Source organism: Silene latifolia, chromosome 10 (genome assembly GCF_048544455.1).
Source record: "Silene latifolia isolate original U9 population chromosome 10, ASM4854445v1, whole genome shotgun sequence".
NCBI classification, from domain to species: Eukaryota; Viridiplantae; Streptophyta; class Magnoliopsida; order Caryophyllales; family Caryophyllaceae; genus Silene; species Silene latifolia.
The window spans coordinates 103,907,999-103,922,661 of NC_133535.1; the positions used below are offsets into that span (position 1 = coordinate 103,907,999).

Genomic DNA, 14,663 nt, shown 5'->3' on the forward strand with positions numbered 1-14,663 from the left:
AAAACAAGCAAAAATCTACGATCAAAATCCGTCCGTCGTCTTTGAAGAAATCCGCCCGTCCGTGTTCAAGAAATCCGAGCGGATTGTACCAAATCCGCCCGTCTTTGGGCGAGCTTTTGCAAAGATTGAAGAAGCAGAATCCGCACGGATTGTGCCTAATCCGCACGGATTGCCCCTGCAGCTTTGAAAATTTCGGCCTCTTTATAACCCCTCCCACCTTCATTCATTCATTCATTCATTCATAAACACTACCCACAACATCAAAACCCTCATCCTCTCCATCATAAAAACAAAAACCCTCAACAACATTCAACAAAAACAAATCAAACCACCCTTCCAACAACAATTTAATCACTCCATCTTCAACAAAAATCAAAACCAAGAACAAAATCTTCAACCTTTGAGTCGATTTTTGTTTTCATAAAGGCAAAGCCTTTCACCTTCAAATCGATTTGGGCATCCTACATATTGAAGATTTTTCATTCTTTTCTTGGTTAAGCTCATCAATGGCAAGGACTAAGGGTGCAACAAAGGCAGCCAAGGCATCAAAGGCTAAGGCACTCTCACAAAGGCAAAAGGCTCTTCAAACAAAGAAAGCTTTGGCTATGGTGGTGGCAACACCAAACTTGGAAGTGCAACAACAAAACCAACCTTCTATGGGACCATCAACATCCTCTACCCCGGTAATTAATCAACTTTTGCATTATCCGGAGGTAACTTTTATTTCCGATACCCATAGAAATACCTTTGTCAAGTTTGCTATGAAATCTATTCAATCCACCAAATTCATATGTAAAGATGCGTTGGAAAAATTGGGTGTTCTTGAACAAACAAAAGCCTTTTTCAAAGCCATGGGGTTGGAGAGATTGTTCGAAACAAAGGAATTAACATACCCCTCCCTTGTCTTGGAATTTTTAAGTTCCTTGAAAGTCACCAAAGTTGAGAATAGGGAAAATATCGAGTTTCGTCTAGCTAATGTTAGTAGATGCATTACCTTTAAGGAATTGGGTGAAATTTTGGGTCTTAGTGATGAAGAAAGCTATTTCAAGAGTTATGGAAAGTATGACCCCGAACCTCTTTGGGAGGCAATCTCCGGGAAGAAATTTGAGGATTTTCATGCATGTCGTGCTCTTTTGGTCCATCATCCGGGCATAAGAGTATGGCACAAGGTTGTGGGAAATACCATAATTGCTAGGAAAGACACCAATCATTTCACAAGACTCGATTTTATTCTCCTTGAATCGGCTTTGAATATCGGAAGAATTCACACCAAGCCTTACAATTCTTTGAGGCTATTGGTTGATAGATGGCTTAATGTTGATAATGGGAAGAAGGGCACGACCGTTATTGTCAATGGCGGCCTAGTCACGGTCCTAGCTAAGCACTTTGATCCTAATTTCAATAAGGATAAGAAGTACAAAGCAAAGGAAGGTGGCCATCTTATTGATATGCACATTATGATTAACAAGTTCAAGTGGGTTGCCCATAACCCCCTTGACACTAAATATGGATGGCTAACTAGTGAAGCTAGATCGTTCACCTTGCCCTCGAAGATTTGTCGCCTAAGCGTCCACCGGACCAATTATCTACTTCCCCTTTCCGAAGAAGCCGAGTATATCATTCAACAACAAAAGGGTGATCTTGAAACCCCTCCTCTTCCATTATCATACCACCTTACCCCTTTGAGTATGAAGAGTTCAAGCCGGAAGGAATTGAAATTGGGAAAGACTATGTGACTCTTCTTATGCAAGCAATGCACAAGCAAGCCCATGAAGATCGGAAAAATGCATATTTGGCTCAATATCCACCCCTCCTACATCTAGCTAGGCAAGGACTCCTTGATCCATCTTGTCCTTTGCCTAGTTGGGCGGATAGAGAAGTCTTATTTCCGGGTGCATCTAGGGACGTGGTGGGAGATAATGAGGTTGTTGGAAATGATGAAGAAGTTGATGATAATATTGAGGAAGAAGCAATGGAAGGAGAAAGAGATGGTGAAGATGATGATGAGCAAGATGAGGAAGAAAGTGAAGAAGAAAGTGACAAGGAAAGTGGCAATGTGACCACTTCTCATGAGGGAAGTGGTGATGATGATAGCATGATGGAAGACTAGCAAGCCTTGGAGACTCCTACACTCCCATGGTTTGTCTATATCTCTTTGTATTTTATTTTATTTTGATCATTGTTGGTTTAGTCCTAGCAACATCAAAGGACTCACACCTCGGTACCATTGAGGTGTTCTTATTTTATTGTTCCCATTTGTAAAATCCAAAATGACAAAACTAGTCTCATGCATAGCATAGTGTGTGCATGAACTATACCCATCCTTGGACATTAGCAATAGTGTCTCACTCGGTTTGGGGAAGTTAATGCATACACAACGGGAGGTAATCTAAATTATCCTCTCCGTCATAACAAAAACCATGCATCATGTAGTGTAGCTTAGTATAGAATTGCATTTAGTATAGAAATCATGCATCATCTTTGCATAATTTCCATCATTTTGGCCATTGAGGACAATGCCCATATTAGTGTGGGGATGGGAATTCGAACATTTAACTCTTATTCAAAAACCCATAAAAATTGAAAAATTTCAAAAATCATAAAAATTGAAAAAAATTGAAAACCCAAAAACAAGTTCATTTCCTTTGTATATATTGTCTTGTATATATTGTGTTTGTTTTATCCTTGTTCACCTCGATTGACTACGCCACATCCGAGACATGAGGATATTGAAGACCGCATGGTATGATCTTTCCAATCTCCTTTTTCCTCTTTATGTTAATGACTATGTGGCTTTATTTTTATTGATGCGGTATAACAATGTGAACTTAGGACTTGCATTTAGATTATATGTCATATTAGTTGGTAGAATCATTTGCATTAGGATGTTTATATGCTAGTTGCATCATGGCATGTAGTTGCATGTTAGAAAAATTTTGCGAAACCGTCTACTTGGGAAGCTTGACAAGTGTATATAGGCCCTAGTAGATGCTTTTTCTTCTTAAGACTTTGCTTGTTAGAATGCTTGTAAAACACCCTAGGATGTGTCATGCTAGTATCCTTTGACCCATGGATTAAGGCCTAGTCAAGAGTACCTTGTGGTGTGATAACTCCTTGGCTACCGTTTATTCCAAGGTGACCCTTGAAACCATGCATCCATCCATCAATCATCCATGTTCTACCATATATTTTTGTCATCAAAGGGAATGGGCACAAAAAGAAATCAATTTGAGTTCAATGAAATGAAAAGTGAAAGAAAGTTTGCAAAAATGCATCAAAAGAAAAGAGGAGCAAAAATAGACTCCTAAAGCTTCAAATACAAGGCACCCTCGTTACTAATTGGGGTGACTTTGAAAATATTCAAAAAAGAAATGCAAAAATTTGTCAAGTATTGAAATGCCAAAAATCAAAAAGAAATGGCAAGAAAGTGTTCTCAAATGTCAAATGCCACAAGAAATTGGGGGGAAAACAAAAACAAAAGCAAACTCCCAAAAAGAAACTCAAATATCTATTGATCCCTTTATCCATCATATCCATTTTTGTGCATGGTAGAGAGGGGACGACCCTTCTTCTTGTCTAGTCAAGAGGGGGAATTCCGCGATCCTCCAGTGTTTCTAACACCATAGGGAGTCTACTCTTGACAAAAGCATTTAACGATTGAGGACAAAGGTACCCTAGCTTGACACATTTTGGAGGTGATTTATTGGTATCCTTCTAGGCTTAGTAGTTTGAACAAATTGCATCTATGAAGGATTGTGTACCCTTGAATTGCTTCCCTTGTAGATAATTTCCGCCACTTGATGAGGGAGTGGCTATTCTTTTTGTAGATGCATCCATTATATGTTTTTGTGTGCTTAATGTTTGGATGTGTCGCCATTTTGGCAAGACCCACCTTGCCTTGCAAGAAGGCATCCTACCTCATGGTTGTCTTGTTGTGAGTTGAAGGGGCGGAGTGAGACCCGCTAATTGTCTCATATCGGCTATATTATTAGGATAGGTTAGTATTGGTCCTAGTCTTTGTCACCTCTTTACTCGGGACGAGCAAAGGTTCGGTTTGGGGATATTTGATGTGACCATAATTGGCGCATATTTAGCCCCCGAATTACCCTTGTTTCCATGCTTTTTAGTGCTTATTTGGGTCATTTCTTATCTTTAGTTCTTTGTTTTGCATATTCTTTGAGATTTTGATCCCTTGGTAGGAAAGGAGTAAGAATCTTGCATTTTCATGGCAAAACAAGACTAAATTGATCAAATTCAATGACCAAGCATCAAGGAGAGACAAGATTAGAAGGCCTTTGTACATATCATAGTAGAAGAGCAATGTTGAGAAAGGATCCTTGAGTCCCCAAGGAAATCCCCAAGGAATTTATGAAGAAAAGGGAAGAAAAGAAGGAGTTACCACGCTGACTGACAATCCGAGCGGATTGTCAGCAATCCGCCCGTCCCGCCTATCCACAATCCGAGCGTCCCAGCTGGAATCCGCTCGGATTCCCCCTCAACAATCCGCCCGGATTCCCGAGATCCGCTCGGATTCCATCGACCAAATCCGGCGTCCCGACCCTAATCCGCCCGGATTCCTTCACAAAGACGGGTTGTCTTCTTCAAGCTACGAAAAGAGAAGCCCTTCTCTCCAAAAATACCGGCTTCTCCTTGCTCTACTTAAAAGTGTAATTACTAGTTTAGCCCTTAGTTAACCCTAATGCATCCTCCCTAATTTTCACTATAAATACCCCATTAGTCTAATTAGAGGAGCATGTTCTTCTTATCAATAATTAGTGTAGTTAATATCAATCAAATCTCTCTTCAATATTGTAATCAAGTATTAATCCAAGTTTTAGTTCTTTAATCTCTCTTTTGTTCATCCTTTATTTTGGGTAATTGAAGATTATTTGGGTTATTATTGGGAGATTGACAACCTCTCAATCTAGCATTCAAGTACTTCTATTATTCTTGCTTTATTATTGGAATCATTAGTAGGTATAATCTCTTAATCCCTTTTTAATTATTGTTAATTACTTTCATTTATTCATCATGTTTCATATTGTTGGTATGATTGACAACCTTGCTAGCATGATCAACATGATAATGAGTGAGTAGTCTCTTAGCTAGGGTTAATGGGTGATTAGGGGAAACCAACATGGGGAATGATTCATGCTTAAATTAATATGCTTTCATATTTTATTTGCTTGCTTGTTTTGATCTCAACTCATGCACATGTTATATTTGATGAAATGCTAAGCCTATGAATCCTTGCATTTACTATCATCTCCTATCTTTTCAATGAGACTTGTAAGACATAACCCAACTCGAGTCTCATTAGACCATGCATGTTGTTGAGTAGGGAAGATTAAGTCGACTTGTAGGTGTTGTACAATCTAATCGGTTCGGCTCCGGGACCCAAACTTTCCTAGGATTGTAAGATATAACCCAACTCAATCCATCACAACAATAATTGCTTGCTTATAATTTGAGAACATGTTTGTATGATCATATCCCATGATTCCCCTATGATCCCATGACACCCTAGTGCCTTTAATCAATTGTTTACACCCCTTTTTATTCATCTTGCTTGTTTATTTTCATTGTTATTCTAGTTTAGTAACCTTCTACATCAACCCAATTTGTGACACCCCTTAGACACCACTAGTTACAATAGAAATCTCATTTCAACTCCCGTCCCTTGGGATCCGACCTTTACTTGCCTCTTTACTAATTGTAGAGTTGCTTGTTAAGCTATAAATTGTGTTTTGATTCGACCGTGACCAACGACCACATCTATTTATTTGTGAATACGAAACGGACCCGATCACCCCTTCCCTTACCAACCCTATAACCACCCTAACCCGTTCATTCTACTCAAGGATGACTTTGCTACGGGTCTACTTCAAGCGATGCACCAATAACAATATGATGTTAGGGTGGATGCCTATTATGCTCTTTACCTTAATTTCTATCAAATGGCCCGACAAGGGCGCATAAATGAAGAGAAAATGCTTCCCTCTTGGGCTCAAGTTGATATACTTTTTCCAAACTCGGGACATGAGAATAATGTAGCAAACGGCAATTGTGAGGGACGGGAGAGTGATGGCGAGACCGTGGAGGTGAATATTGAAGGGGATGAATTCATGGACTTCTATAAAGGTGATGAGTCTAAAGCGGATTGGAGTGATGAGGATGGAGGAAATGATGCCGATAATTAAAGAGTTCTTTGGCTAGATGTAGCGGGCAAGAGGCACCCATCACGGCTTAAGTAAGCTCTTTATTCCTCTCTCATCTCAATGTCAAAATTTGATTTGTTTAAATAACATGATTTGAATAATATTTGTTGTTTCGGCTTTTTGCCTAGTGATGTGTCCTAGCAACACCAAAGGACTTTTTCCACCTTAGCCACATCAAGGTGATGACAATTTTTATTCCAACTAGGAAAAATCCAAAATGACAATTTGCATAACATTGCATGCATAGCCTTGTGGCCAAACTTTCCCCCATCAATTTAACCGATTTGGGGAAGTTTAGTCGCAAGCATCCTGAGTTAATCTAAATTAGCTCTCCGAGCAATAGAAAGCATGCATCATCTAGAATAGTTTAGCTTGCATCATTTTGTAATATATACCATGTAGTATGCATCTAGTATAGATTCATGCATTTCATGTCATTGCATTTGTACAATTTCTTATCATTTTATCCATTGAGGACAATGTCCATACTAAGTGTGGGGATGAGAAATTCTAACATACTAACATTTAACATTTAACATCTAACTCAAAAATTTGAAAATTTTGAAAAATGATAAAAATTGAAAAATTTAAATAATTCCAGAAACATGTTCTTTATTTGTAGTGTAGAATTGTATATATTTGTTTGTTTGTTGTTCACTCCTATCACTTGGGACCGACTATGTAACACCCCCATATCCAGAGGAGCCTTAACTAGGTCTTCCTTAGCATATAAGGGCATTACCATCTCGGTTACCCGAGGACAGTAATAATCAAATGTCGATAAAAGAACTATTATGTTATATTACAAGTGATTTAAAACCAACTGATGATATAAAAGATACAACTCAAAGGCTACTCGCTATAACTATCAAATCTCGTGAAGACTCATCCCTGCCCGGACTCCAACTATCAACGATATCAACACCTGCTAAGACAGACTGCTCACCATAAGGGATCACGGCAGACACATAAGACAACAAGACAACCACACAAGGTCAGTACTGAGATAAGACACAACAATGCCAACAACATCTAACAATACAAGGCAACACAATCAGCCACACACAATCACACCCATTCCAGTCTCCGTCACCGACTGTCCACTGGACCAGCCCTGCCAGTGGGGGACCGCAGCCGTACCCACTAAATCCCCGCTCATCATACCGAGCGATAAGCCTGTCCCATTAATGTGCACATCCCCTTCCGTGGCGGGTTCCACGAAGGGCGAAACTAGGGCGTGAAGCGACTCCCGCAAGTGACTCCACTCAGCCGAGAACGCATCTCGAGAACCAGAGACAAGCAATCAGCAATCACAACCGTATATACGCTGCCACACAACACAATCGCAATACCACAACAACGACACAACAATCGACACACTAGACTATCTACAGAAACTGAGTAGGCGAACCTACCTTTAAGCAACTACAACCAATCCACGCCAACATACGACATATCCAGCAATCAAGCAAAGCCTATAACCACAACATAATCATCTATTACTATCAAGCAAACCCTAATTGTAAAGACAAGGATACAGATGATGATGACAACATACCTACAAGGAGAAAGCCGGCAAAAGACCGCTACCCGACTCAAGCTACGCTCTCCTAAGGCACAAGGACCTTCAAAGGGCTTCCATGGAGGTTTTATGGTGAAGGGAAGGGAAAGAGGTAACTAGAGGATAGAAGGAATGAGGCGGAAATGATTTACGGATTTAACAAAACGCGATTAAAAACCCTCGCTGAAAACCCGATACTCGATCGAGTACCACACATACTCGATCAAGTGACCCCCTACTCGATCGAGTAACCACGCTACTCGATTGAGTGGCCTCTACTCTATCGAGTACCACCCATAACTCGTAACCCAAGATAGCTTTGGCACGCACTTCTAAGAACTATTCCCGCTCCCAAGGTCAGTCAACGCTGGTCAAAGGGTCCCTAAAAGGGCGGGTATTATAGACTACGCCACATTCGAGGCATGAGGAATATAAATACCGCATGGTATGATATTTCCAAATCTTTTTTTCCTCTTCTATGTTAATGACAATGTGGCTTCTTTTTGTTTTATGTGGTACAAACCGATGTTATTATAGGAGTTGCATTTAGATTATGTGGCATAATAGTGATAGAAGTGATGTGACCATAATTGGCGCATATTTAGCCCCCGAATTACCATTGTTTTCATGCTTTTTAGTGCCTATTTGGGTCATTTCTTATCTTTAGGTCTTTGTTTTGCATATTCTTTGAGATTTTGATCCCTTGGTAGGAAAGGAGTAAGAATCTTGCATTTTCATGGCAAAACAAGGCTAAATTGATCATATTCAATGACCAAGCATTAAGGAGAGACAAGACTAGAAGGCCTTTGTACATAGCATAGTAGAAGAGCATTGTTGAGAAAAGGATCCTTGAGTCCCCAAGGAAATCCCCAAGGAATTCATGAAGAAAAGGGAAGAAAAGAAGAAGAAAAGATGCTGACAAACAATCCGAACGGATTGCTCACAATCCGTCCGTCCAAGCCCAATCCGAGCGTCCCGCAAAGGAATCCGCTCGGATTCCCCCTTGCCAGTCCGAGCGTCTTGCCCAAAGATCCGCTCGGATTCCTCAGCCCAGATCCGGCCGTCCCGACTCCCATCTGCACGGATTGCAGCACAGCACGTTTTCATTCTTCTAGCAACGATAAGAGAAGCCCTTCTCTCGGAGAATCCCGGAGTCTCCTTGCTCAACTTAAAAAGTGTAATTACTAGTTTAGCCCTTAGTTAACCCTAATGCATCCTCCCTAATTTTCACTATAAATACCCCATTAGTCTAATTAGAGGAGCATGTTCTTCTTATCAATAATTAGTGTAGTTAATATTAATCAAATCTCTCTTCAATATTGTAATCAAATATTAATCAAGTTTTAATCCAAGTTTTAGTTCTTTAATCTCTCTCTTGTTCTTACTTTATTTTGGGTAATTGAAGATTATTTGGGTTATTATTGGGAGATTGACAACCTCTCAATCTAGGATTCAAGTACTTCTATTATTCTTGCTTTATTATTGGAATCATTAGTAGGTATAATCTCTTAATCCCTTTTTAATTATTGCTAATTACTTTCATTTATTCATCATGTTTCATTATGTTAGTATGATTGACAACCTTCCTAGCATGATCAATATGATAATGAGTGAGTAGTCTCTTAGCTAGGGTTTAATGGGTGATTAGGGGAAACCAACATGGGGAATGATTCATGCTTAAATTAATGTGCTTTCATATCCTATTTGCTTGCTTGTTTTGATCTTAATACATGCACGTGTTATGTTTGATGAAATGCTAAGCCTATGAATCCTTGCATTTACTATCATCACCTATCTTTTCAATGAGACTTGTAAGACATAACCCAACTCGAGTCTTGTTAGACCATGCATGTGTTAAGTAGGGAAGATTAAGTCGACTTGTAGGTGTTGTACAACTAATCGATTCGGCTCCCGGACCCAAACTTTCCTAGGATTGTAAGATATAACCCAACTCAATCCATCACAACAATAATTGCTTGCTTATAATTTGAGAACATGTTTGTATGATCATATCCCATGATTCCCCTATGAACCCATGACACCCTAGTGCTTTTAATCAATTGTTTACACCCCTTATTTTATTTACCTTGTTAGTTTATTTTCATTGCTATCTTAGTTTAGTAGCCTTCTACATCAACCCAATTTGTGACACCCCTAGACACCACTAGTTACAATAGAATCTTCATTTCAATACCCGTCCCTTGGGATCCGACCTTTACTTGCCTCTTTACTAATTGTAGAGTTGTTTGTGAAGTATAAATTGTGTTTTGTATCGACCATTGACCAACGACCACATATGCTTAATTTGTGAAACGAAATGGACTCGATCAAAAATGGCGCCGTTGCCGGGGACGGTGTTTAATTGATTTAAGATTTCTTTTATTGTTTTTAGTTGTGTCTTTTTCACCTTGGGGAAGTAAAACTCCTCAAGGATTGTTCTAATTGTTTTCGAGTTGTTTGATATTTTGCATGTCTAGAAGGTTACAAAGAGATTTGTTACCTTTTGACCGTGAAATCGAAAGAACCTTGACGAATAATAGGAGACTTGTTAGGAGGAATTTGGGAGGTGTTGGTGAAGTTGTTCAACCCACTAGTGAGTTTGTCAATCCTTTCGCAATAGAAGGAGAAGAGAACCCATTAAACAATACCACACAAAATCCACCTACAATGCCTAAATTCTCGTCACACTCTATACCCACCGAGGAGGATTTACCAAATGGTACTCCTACCCCACAACATCTTACCGGAAACTTTATTGCCAAGTCCGCCTTCATCCAACTAGTTGAGAGGAGCCAATTCGGGGGAATGCCTAGTGAGGACCCTCATTCTCATATGGAAACCTTTTGCGATTATTGTGAAGCTATCTCTCAAACGGGCGTGACTCAAGACCAAATAAGATGGGTCTTATTTCCTTTTTCGTTAATCGGCACCGCAAACCAATGGTTGAAGGGCCTTGATAAGGCCACCCTTGGAATAGATTCTTGGAAGAAGCTAGCTCTAGCTCTCTACAAAAAATTCTACCCACCGGAAAAGACCAATATGCTAAGAGCTCAAATTACGGGTTTTAAGCAAAGGGATGAAGAATCTTTGTATGAAGCTTGGGAGCGGTTCAAAGGTATTTGTCGCTCATGTCCTCACCATGGACTTAGCGAATGGTTTTTAGTGCAACAATTTTGGAATGGTTTATATGAAGATTCAAGGAACATTCTCAATATGGGATCAAATGGAATGTTCACCGAAATTGATGACAATCAAACATGGAACAAGATTGAGGAAATGGCGGTCCATAATTCACAATATAGTAGGCCTCGCAAGGCTACTAGAGGAGGAAAGTATGAAGTGGACACCGTTACTCAATTGGGTGCTCAACTTAGTGCTCACATTGACACAATCAACTTGAAGTTTGAACAAGCTATGGCTAGACTTGAGGAAAACTCAAAATCATCGAAGCATCATGTCAATGCCATGACGGCATCCTCATCAATCCCAAGCGGGATATGTGAGAATTGTGGAACCTTGGGTCATGACTCAAGTGAGTGTAGGGGAACAACCGAACAAGTTAATGCTTTCCAAGCTTACAAAAGTGGTACCCCTTATTCAAATTTTTACAATGAAAACACCAAGTTCCATCCAAATCTCTCATGAGAAACCCTCAAACAACATACACTCCACCACCCATGAGAAATCAAAATCAAAGACCCTTTTACAATCAAAACCAAGGTTACCAAAATCAAAATCCATACAATCACCACAATGACCAAGGTTTTGATGTCCAAAAAGCGGTCCTCCAAATGCAAAAGAATCAACAAGAATTTTTCACCCAAATGCAAAAAGATAGCCAAGCAAAAGACACCACCATCAACAACATTCTAGCTCACACCAAGATGTTGGAAACACAATTGACCCAACTAGCATCTTCAAGCTCACAAAGACAAAAGGGGCAATTACCACCACAAAGTAATCCCCTAGACATGAAACGGTTAGTGCCATTCACTTGAGAAGTGGTACAAGATATGAAGCAATCAAAGAAGCAAGTTGAGGATGAAGTTGTGAGAGCTAGTGAGAATGAAGTTGTGGTGCAAGAAGGGGAATCATCAAAAGAAGAAAGTTCAAAGAAAAATGAAGACAAAGCCAAAGAAAAGGAGCCCATTGTGATTAGACTTCCTTTTCCAAGTCGTCAAGCCAAGCCCAAATTTGATGATCAACTTGGGAAGTTCATGGAAATTGTGAAGAACTTAGAAGTCTCAATTCCTTTCACGGAATTAATCAATCACGTTCCGGCCTATGCAAAGTACATGAAAGATATCCTCACAAAGAAGAAGTCGATCCGGAAACTTGAGACTATCGCCTTCACTAAAGTGAGTAGTGCAATACTTCAAGGGAGTTCACCTCCAAAGTTAAAGGATCCGGGAAGCTTCTCAATACCGTGTACCATTGGCGACACAACGATCAACAAAGCCTTATGTGATCTAGGGGCTAGTGTGAGTGTCATGCCGTATTCGGTAAGTAAAAGGTTGGGAATGGGAGAGCTTAAATGCACCAATATCACTCTTCAAATGGCCGATAGATCGACGAAGACACCATTAGGGATATGGGAAGATGTCCCCGTGCGAATTGGGAAGTTTTTCATCCCGGTGGACTTTGTCATTGTTGATATGGAGGAAGATTCCAACATTCCAATCATCTTAGGAAGACCTTTCCTACACACCGCGGGTGCGGTGATCGATGTGAAACATGGAGAGCTCACCCTAGAAGTGGGAGATGAAAGCATAACTTTTAATCTTGACAAAACCATGAGAGCTCCTCGTTTGCATGAGCCATGTTTCATGATTGACCATTATAGCCGAAAAGATGAAAAGAAGAAATCGGAACTCCAATGGAGGAAGAAAGTTGAAGATGCTCCATTCAAAGAGCAAATGAATTGTGACAAGGAGAGCTTGCAAAGCTCATCAAAATCAACCAAGGAAGAAGATGATGGCCTCATTGGCCAAGAAAAGAAATTGGGAGAGTTGTCTCCATCTAAGCAAGAGATTTTCAATGATCAACTCAATGAAGTTTGTGGTCTTTGGGACGACGAATTTGAAGGGATCTTTAATCCCTACATTGGGCATGCCATCGATCATGATCAACAACAAGGGCCACGGTCTATTGAGGACCTCTACCATAACAATGAACAAGCTTTTGATTACTTCTTCAAGGTGTTGAGCAACATCAACAACACCTTGAACATGCCCCCTTGACATCTCATCAAGAATGAGAGTTTGGTGGAGTCCTCCCTAAACCACCACTTGTAAATATTTCTAACTCCCTAACTTACATTTCAATTTTTGTATTGCATTTTTGTCATTTTTGGATTTATTTTTACTTTGATCAAAATAATTGTCATGTAAGAGAGAAGTGAGGGAAGGACTAATGATTTTAATTGATGTGTAGTGCTTTACCTTAGTGTGGGGATGGCAATTGCCTAGGCTATTCATGCCTTAGTAGTGCCCCCACAATGAAGAACACAAGATTTGAAAGAAAGAAAGAAAGAATGATAAGGGAATGCGTTGGTGCACGGATGGAACTGAATCCGTGTACACAAGGACCAATCCGAGCGGATTCTTGAGAATCCGCCCGTCTGCAGCAAATCCGAGCGTCCTGCTGAGAAGACGCCCGTCTTGGGCTGAGCTGAAATTGCAAAAATTCTTGACTGTTGAAGAATCCGAGCGGATTTCTGGAAAGACGCCCGTCTCACAGAATCCGTCCGTCTTTTGGCGGGATTTTGAAAATTTTGAAGCTGTAGAATCCGCATGGATTGCGCCCAATCCACACGGATTGTCCCTGCGTCCTAAAATTGTCGAGTTCTTTAAATACCCACCCCACCTTCATTCATTCATTCATTCATTCATAAACACTACCCATAACATCAAAACCCTCATCCTCTCCATCTCAAAAACAAAAACCCTCAACAAAACTCACCAAAATCAAATCAAACCATCTTTCAAATAACAAATCAATCACTCCATCTTCATTAACAATCAAAACCAAGAGCAAATTCTTCAACCTTTGAATCAATTTTTGTTCTCATAAAGGCAAAGCCTTTCACCTTCAAAATCGATTTGGGCATTCTACAAATTGAAGACTTTTGATCTTTTTCTTGGTTAAGCTCATCAAATGGCAAGAACAAAGGGAGCAACAAGAGCAACAAAGGCACCAAAAGCAAAGGCTCTCTCTCAAAGGCAAAAAGCTCTACAAGCAAAGAAAGCTTTGGCAATGGTGGTATCAACACCAAGCTTGGTAGTGCAACAACAACAACAAATTCCTATGGAAGCATCACCCTCTACTCCGGTAATTAATCAACTCTTGCATTATCCGGAGGTAACATTCATTTCCGATTCCCATAGAAATACATTTGTCAAGTTTGCTATGAAACAAATCCAATCCACCAAATTCATATGTCAAGATGCTTTAGAGAAGTTGGGTGTTCTTGAACAAACAAGAGTCTTTTTCAATGCCATGGGTTTAAAGAAATTGTTTGAAATGAAGGAAGTAACATACCCCTCCCTTGTCTTGGAATTCTTAAGTTCTTTAAAAGTGACAAAAGTTGAGAATAGGGAAAATATTGAGTTTCGTCTAGCTAACACTAGTAGACGCATTACCTTTCCGGAATTGGGTGCAATTTTGGGTCTTAGCGATGAACATAAATTTTATAAGCAATATGGGAAGTATGACCCCGAGCCTCTTTGGGAGGCAATCTCCGGGAAGAAATTTGAAGATTTTAAAGCTTGTCGTGCTCTTTTGGTCCATCATCCGGGCATAAGAATATGGCACAAAGTTGTGGGAAATACCATAATTGCTAGGAAAGACACCAATCATTTCACGGGACTCGATTTTATTCTCCT

The 14,663-nt window shown here is 39.9% G+C and overlaps 1 non-coding gene across 1 annotated transcript; it reads right to left on the reverse strand.

The window, feature by feature from the left end:
* Positions 1–10,818: 10,818 nt before the first annotated feature.
* LOC141610021 (small nucleolar RNA R71) lies at positions 10,819–10,925 on the reverse strand. The gene has a single exon (XR_012527917.1). It is a non-coding gene; the product is annotated as a small nucleolar RNA R71 (small nucleolar RNA).
* Between the last annotated feature and the right edge of the window lie 3,738 nt (positions 10,926–14,663).